The 8,378-nt window shown below is 42.0% G+C and overlaps 1 long non-coding RNA gene across 1 annotated transcript; it reads left to right on the forward strand.

Annotated features, from left to right (window-relative positions):
• The first annotated feature begins 383 nt into the window (after positions 1-383).
• LOC147987778 (uncharacterized) lies at positions 384-2,198 on the forward strand. Its single transcript, XR_015615319.1, has 2 exons — positions 384-1,763; positions 1,924-2,198. It is a non-coding gene; the product is annotated as an uncharacterized LOC147987778 (long non-coding RNA).
• The last annotated feature ends 6,180 nt before the right edge of the window (positions 2,199-8,378 follow it).

The following is an 8,378-nucleotide window of genomic DNA, read 5'->3' on the forward strand; positions in this document are numbered from 1 at the left end:
AGAATCGTAGTACGAACACGGGTCCGCGTCACCTTGGTTCGTGCATGTGCATGCAGCTGCAGCTACACCCCCACCCTTTTCCGTCTTGAGAAAAACGCGGGAATCCTGCGGGTACGCAACGCGGCACAGCACATGCATGGTATGGTCCGATCGAGCTACAAGATCGGCGTGCGTGCATATCGTCAGTACCACGCACCACGGCACGTATGTATTGCCAGATCTGTCCTACGAGTTAATTCCGCGTGTCGGACTATTTCTAATCTACTCTAGATCGATCGTCCCAGGATAGATATGGACGCACGGCAACATTAATTTTCACATCACCGTGCCAGCATATATACACCAGAATAGCAGATCGACCAAATTTATTTCCATATGATCAACCAAGCACCCGGGCTGCACGGGATTATCATGTGAGAAAGGGGAGCGACAATATATCCTTTAGACCCACGGGTTCTACTTATTCATCTCTCCATATGCATGCATGTGAGGAGGGTCGATCATGAACCAAAACAATCATACGAAGACGACCACGATGATAAGCTATATTTAGGTACATCCGTCCGCCGAATTCAAGGACCCGATCCATTGGAAGGACGCACAAAGTGTGGGCGGAGAGACGCGGTCACACGGAATCGGAAGCTTCTCCTCCTCCTGCTCTTGCTCTTCTCTGCATGCGAGTCGTCCGTCGCTCGTGCCAAAACAAGGTGCACATATGCAACGCCAGCTCCTTGCTTGATTCAATTAGGGTACTCCTACTAGTAGCTACCGAGAAGTGGCTAGAGGGACTGGTCATGGGTGTTGGCACATGATCGAGTAGTCCAAGTTAAGTACAACTCAGAGAGAGAGACAGAGAAGGAAGCTAGCCATGTTACTCAGAGAGAGACAGAGAAGAGAGCACATGCAAAGATGCACAATATCGCAAGCAGAGCAGGCCAGCAGCCACACATGTACACGGGATGCACAAGCAAGCATCATATGTTGGAGCTTCAAACAAATGATGTTTTTTAGGGGTTAAAAAAACATCATATGTTGGACGTTTTACAACGGACTAATCCGTAAAGAATCCCAAATGATAAGCCTATGACTCCTGTTCTGTCTCATCGCATGATGATGGCCCAACCGATCGATCACGTGGATCGAAATAAAAAACAATATAGCAAGGGAATGCAAACTAATACTTTTTTGGTGAAGGAAAGATTTTTTTTAAATGAAGGCAATAAAGGACCTTGCATGACAGGAAAGAAATGCAACACCTCCCATCGACTTCTCAAAAAAAAAACCTCCCATCGACAGGCAGTCATTGATGAGAACCACACACATAAGAAAGAAGGTCACTGCAGTAAAAAACAATCAGCTCTGCCACGAGGACTCCACCGCGTGAATCCACCTCGACGTTTTGAAGCTGCTTGAACCACCTATGTTCAGGGGCGGAGCTACAGGATGGCCAGGATGAATCTTGAATGAGCCTATATACTTATGGAATTCTAATTGGGCCCAATAACACTTACCTATCGACCCAGGGATGAACGCAACTAGGCCCTCGTCCACATCGAGTAGAACCAGCCGTGGAGCCGCCTCGTCCCAACGCCCTCGCACAGCCATGCCCTGACCCCTGCCTCGCCATCGCCGATCGCCGCCTCCATTCACCGCTCCTCCCTCCTGTAGTCCTGCCTCCGCAGGTTAACGGCTGCCGTGGTGCCGCCTAGTCGGCATCCTAGCTTTCCAGCTTCCAGCACAGCGGTGGTCGCCCCTGATTTGAGGTATCCAGCTCGGAGCTTGCCAACTGCCCTCATTCCCCAATTTTACTTTAGTGCTTCTTCTTTAATTTAGGGTTTTACCAGTACATGAACCAATTAGCGTTGCACATCATTTTGTGTTAAATTGTGTCTTGTGATTGGTAGAAATGAAATTATTTTGCAGAATATTGAAGAATGAAGAAGACAGGGGATGCTGTCAAAAAAAAGAGGACAAGGGACACTGCTTCTATTTTTCATAGTGCTTTCAAGATAGGGAAGAAGAATCCGCCGGATGTGGCCGAAGAGAAAACCAAACAACTTCTCAAGGTAGTATGTACTGTCAGTGGTCTCATGTAGTATGTACTATGTAGGCTTTTTATGCAAAACTGAGATTTAATTGAGAATTTTAGTGTGTTTGTAAGACCATATTGATCCATTTCTATGTGATATTGCTAATTAGTTAGAATGTTCACATGTCATATTGCTTATCAACAAAAAAAATTGGGGTGTACCAACTTGTTATCAAATGCTAGCTCCGCCACTGGCTGGGTTGTCCTCGATATGAGAACAATGAATGAAATGTTAGCTACAAAAAAGGCAAGGTACTTGGATCCGCAACAACTATGTCGATGAAGCAGGAAATCGGCGCTCGCTATCATCGCGGAGGAAGAATAATATTCTCCTTGCAAAAGAACCATCACATCACATGATAGAAAATTAATATTCAACTGAAGAAGACCCTGCTCCCCCTTACCCCCCCCCCCCCCCCCAAAAAAAACACACACACATCACCAACGCCCTCATTTACACCACCCAGCCCTAGATCGATGCTCTACTGAGGGGGCATAGAACCAAAACTCTAATCTTCACACCTCTTAGCCGCCTCTCTCGGTATAGAACCCAAACCTTCGTTCATCACGACAAACTAGTGTACTTTTGTTTTTTGAACTAACTAGCTTAATTTTTGAAGAGCTTAGTTTATGTTGAACCATAATTCTTACATGGGTTGGCACGGTTGCATGTTCGTATAAGGGCCCCAGCGACTCAGTGGCCTACCGGGCCACATAGAAGGATTTATATCTCGTCAATTCCAGTTTGACTATTCTTGTTGTTGGCCCATTTAGCTGAACTTGTGGCCGATAATTGCATTTACATTGTGCTTAATCGCCCACTCATACCGTGGGAGATATGTCTCACTTATTGCAAGACGTAGCTCTGGATGCCTCTGTGCAGTGGTACTAGGATGGCCCAGTACTATACTTTCCACATGAGGTTTGTTCTATCTGTGGTATTCTTATTGTTTTATCATTATTTTCATTGGGTTTCTTCTGTTTTTCTTTATTTTCCTATTCATTTTCCTTTTTTTCCCTACCTTTCTTCAGTTTCCATTTATTTTCTTCGATTTTTTCCTTTAGTTTTTTTTTCAAACACATGTATAGATTTTCATACACATTGCACATTTTTAGTTACATTAGGAGCATTTTTATACATCTTTAACATGATTAATTTTTTTAAAATATATCTCTTGATTTATAATTTTTTTCCTATGCATTTTACATTTTTGCTATACATCTGAAACATTATTTTTATGCATATTTAACATTTTTAAAATAAATTAAAATTTTCATAAAATACATATTTTTGAGTACGTGTTAAAAAAGTTCATATAAAGTGTAATCATGTATTTGAATGAAACAAAGCATTTTCTTCAAACTGTGCGGACATTTTTTCCATTGTATAAACATTTTAAAATGTATTGTATATTTTTTAATGGTCCAAAACAATTGTTTTTTTCAATGACACCAACCTTTTCTTACATTGTATAAACATTTCTTTTAAAACATGTCAACAGATTTTCAGTGCCATAGTTTTTTAAAACTATCAACAATTTTATTACACTGCAATAACATTTTCCAAATTCATGATTTGAAAATTACTATAAGGTACAAGGAAATTAACGCTGGCCTTCCCTTGGCTCTCGTAGAAGCATTTTTTTTGAGAGAGATTGTAGGAGCATTGTTGTGCGTGTGGGAGCGGATCAGTTTTCTGAGACTAGTCACAGCGAGGAGTAACTTATAATAGTAACATATGCATGTTACTACTATGTTACTAGTAACATATGTGTTGTGTCATGCATCACTTTATTTATTAGGTTATAGATTCATTTTTTTTATATGTGTGATGTTACAGTAACTAGCTATGTTACCACGTGCCTTTTTTTCTTCATTAATTATATGCCACATCATCTATTTTGCCTAAAAAATATGATGTTACCATATATGTTACTTTCATTGTGGGTAGTCTAAGTGGGTGGCGCGCAGAGGGTGGGGTGTCCACATCAATGGGATGAAGCAAACACAATCCCAACGGAAAGCTAAGGTGCAAGAAGAATAAGAGGTGGAGGAGAAAGGGAAGAAGGATCGTCGTACGTACGGTCCGCGCCACCTTCGTTCCGTGTGCATGCAGCCCCACCTTTTTCCATCTTGAGAAAAACGCGGGAATCCTGCGCGTACGCAACGCAACGCGGCACAGCACATGCATGGCCATAGCATGGTCCGAACGATGGAGCTAGGACACCACGGTCCACGGCCAAGATCGACATGCATGCATGCATACATATCGATCGTCAGTGTCACGTACCACCACGCGTCTAGGATATGTATATTGCCAGATCTGTCCTGCGAGTTAATTCCTCGTGTCGGACTATTTCTGATCCAGATCGATCTTCCCAGGAGTACGATTTAGGATATATCGGCCCTGCTGGCTAGAGATGAACGCGCAGAAACATCAATTCGTACATCACCGTGCCAGCGTATAGTATAGCAGATCGATGGACCAGGGTGTATATGATCGATCAAACGCACTAACGGCGCGCGGCCAGAGAATATCAGTAGGTGAGCAACAATATATCCTTCACAGCCTATCCATCTCTGCATATCCATGCATGCATGCATGTGCCAACAAGGGAGGGGCGATCATCAATCAGAAACAATCATAGGAAGACGACGGCGATGATACGCTACGTCCGCCGAATTCAAGGACCAGATCGATCACAAGGACGCACAAAGTGTGGCGGAGGGACGTACGCGCGCGGTCACACGGAATCGGAAGCTTCTCTTCCTCCCTCCTCCTACATATCTGTGCCTGTGCGTGCGAATCGTCCGTCGCTCGTGCCAAAACTACAAGGGATTCATTACTGGTTCGATTTGGGTACTCGTAGCTAGCTACAAGAGACAAGCGGCACCGGCCGGTCATGGTTGTTGGCAGATGGTCGAGTTGTCCAAGTTCAGGACAACTCAGAGAGAGACACACAAGGAAGCCATGCATGTTCATAAGGACGGACGTCTCCGGATTCCTAACGCCATTATATCGGCGGGCTCCATTCGAAACCACATGCAACGATGCAAATATATAGCGCCATTAATCAATCAGAAGCCACTACATGATTCTCAAAAAAAAAAAAAAAAAAAAAAGAGGTCACTCCATGCATGGTGTGCACAACCAAGCATCATGCTATTGATAGACGTTTTACAACTGACCAGTGCTAGTCAATTAGAAGATCCATACAGAATAGGGGGCCGGCAAAAGTTGATCCAACAACAATGCATGTGAGCCTGCGACTCCTGTTCGGGCTAACCGCACGTCGATGACCCAACCAATCACGTGGAGTGGCAAGAGAATGTAAACTAGGACTTTGTTTAGTCAAGGAAACTACCACTTTTTAAAATTACACTAACACCCTTTTGAAGAACAAAAAAAATTGCTTTATTTAGAGTTAAAAATAGAATCTGCAAGACAGAAAAAACACAACCCCTTACTCCCAACAAGCTGCCGCGGTCGAGCCTACACCATAAAGAACATCGTCGCAACAAGGAATCATCAGCGCTGCTATGAAGACTCCACCAAGGAAATGCTCCTTGAGGATTCTCAAGCCGCTTGAGCCATGCATCCGTGTCGGCTACGATATGAGAACAATGAACACACCTTGGATGCAAACGGCCAGGATCTTGGATCGGCTACGGCTTCACTGGCGAAGAGTGAAACCACCACCTACTGTCATCGGGTGGGAAGAAGAACCATATTCTCCTTCCAGAGGAACCAATATATCGCATGGTCAGAACAGAGATTCAACCGGCGCAGATCCAGCTTCGCTCGCTTCTTGTCGGTGGCAAACAACACACTGCCGGCACAAGGACAAAGTCGGGGGGACTTATTCAACGGAAAAGTTGCCGCCTTTATCTCGGCTCCCTCCCTAGACACCAAAACTTGTCAATCTACACAAGGGTGGAGCCAGCACCCGGCCACCCTGGGCACCCTGGGAACTTACAAAGTAATTCCCATAACTAAGAACTACAATGAAATTTATCAGACACATCTTCCCTGTGGTATCATTTTTTGCTGCACAAAATATTGTTAAGGCCTTGGTAAAGATAATGCAGTCAAACTGAAACAGTGACACTATCACTTGTAAACCTGCATGAAATTGAATACCTTCGTAGGTCCAGAACCCCTCATAAAGAAGGATGGAAGCCATGATTGTTGAACTTTTTTTGGACGGGGATGGTCCTCTAGAGGTACAGGTCGTCAACCCACAATATCTTCACAAGAACGTCAAAGAAGAGCTTCAAAGTCGCAACAACTACACCAACAAAGGCACCAAAAAACACTAACACGGACTCAACATATCCATATGAACGAACTTGCGAGGACATTAATCTAAAATCCACATGGTCGAATACACCGAACCCGCAAAGAAACAAACTATCTGGCTTTATGGCGTCTTCCGATAAGACTAGGCCACAACAAGAGAAGAACCATGATAGCTTTATTTTCTATGGCATCTCATCCTCCACCAGAACGTTGCGGATGAAGACCTTAGAAATCACCCTAATGTTCTTTTTAATAAAATCGGAAAGATCCAAGGCCCCCCTTGCCTCACAGCACGATGGACAAAGGCGAGGGGAACCGACAAAGTCCATGGTGGCTGCCTTCTGAACCCTAGCTTCTCATGTGACTAGCTATCTTCAAAAGCTTGGCATTTGTGAACTTCATTCGTGTTGAGCCCAATTTCTTACGTGGACTGTTGGTTGTGCTATATGTGCATTTAAGCGCTAGTGCTATATCTCGCCAACTATGAGGTGGATGTAGCGCTTGCCACTTGGAAGCGGGCCGTGGCTCAATAGTGGTAGCGTTCACATGTTTTCGAGCACTTTTAAGAACTTCAGGCCGGTTTTGGAACCTTTCGGCCTATTTTGGGAAGGTTCCATTCAAGTTTTTTTCTTTCCTTTTTTCATTTGTTTATTTGTCCCTACCGTTATTATGGGTATTCTTTCGGGTTTTCATTTTCTTTCTTCTATATTAGTTTTTTCTTTTCCAGTTACATGATTTTTTTAAAATTATTTTGTTTCTAGTATAACTTTTTTTACATGTGACAAACAACTTAAAATAATTGTGTGGACAAAATTTTACATTTTATGAGCGTTTCGAAAATGATGCGAATACTATTTTGATTGGCCCAATTTTTTTTAGAAAAAATGCTTGAAAAAACTCAGGAATCATTATAGAAAATGTCATGAACATATTTTTAAACATGTGGACACTTCTAAATTTCATGATATTTCTTATATAATTCCATAAATGAACTTTTACATTTCATAAATATTTTTACAACATTCCTGAATATGTTTGTATATGCATGAACATTTCTAGATGTTACAGACTACTTTTTGAATGATAAAAATATTTTCATAAATACACGTCAAACATTTTTAAAACATTTTTTTAAATATACAATAATTTTTTTAAAATAGATGGTGGATACATTCAGTGCCTGATGAGAATTTTGCATATAAACAATGAACATTTTTCAACACACATTGGATATTTAAAAAACGTTGGTTGCACCATTTTATAAACATATGCCATAAGAATAATAATAATAAGTAAAAAAAGAATATTTTCTCCGCAATTTTTTTCTCAAACTTTCATAAAAAATAGACAAAAAATGAAAACAAGGAATGAGAATAATACTGAAAGAAAGAAAAAAAATGCATATATGCACTAGGTCATGGTCACGGCAGACGTGAATCTCATGTCGCACCTTGGGCTTGGCCTAACTAGGAGGGCACTGCAGGCCATGCCTCCATAGAAACTGTTTTAAGTGATTTTTTTAGAAGAGCTTTACGCGATATGTGGACGCACCTGGGACTCATTTGTTCTCATTTGTTTACTAGAAGAGCTTTATGCGATATATAGAAATTGCTTTATACTAGGATTCTAGGACTCATTTGTTTACTGGGCCAAATCAAAGCTACTCTCTCCGTTCTAAAATGTAGGACGTTTTTTGGCACTAGTCTAGTGTCAAAAAACGTCTTAGATTATGGAACAGAAGGAATATTTTTTTGTATCACGTAAATTCCAGTACGGTTTGCTGCTGGCCCATCCCGCTGACCATGTCAACTTCAGTTAAATTGTGCACCTAACTGCTATTTAGCCCATATACGCCATTATGGTGCATTTGCAAACCGACGCACACGCCTCTATAGTAATGTGTACCTAAATGGGCCGGTCCATGTAGGTCTTCATCGTTTTTCTCATTTTGTTTCTATGTTCGTTTCATTTTTCGTGTTTGTCTGTTTT

This window comes from Triticum urartu, chromosome 2A, assembly GCF_056163025.1.
Source record: "Triticum urartu cultivar PI428250 chromosome 2A, HENAU_Tu73, whole genome shotgun sequence".
NCBI classification, from domain to species: Eukaryota; Viridiplantae; Streptophyta; class Magnoliopsida; order Poales; family Poaceae; genus Triticum; species Triticum urartu.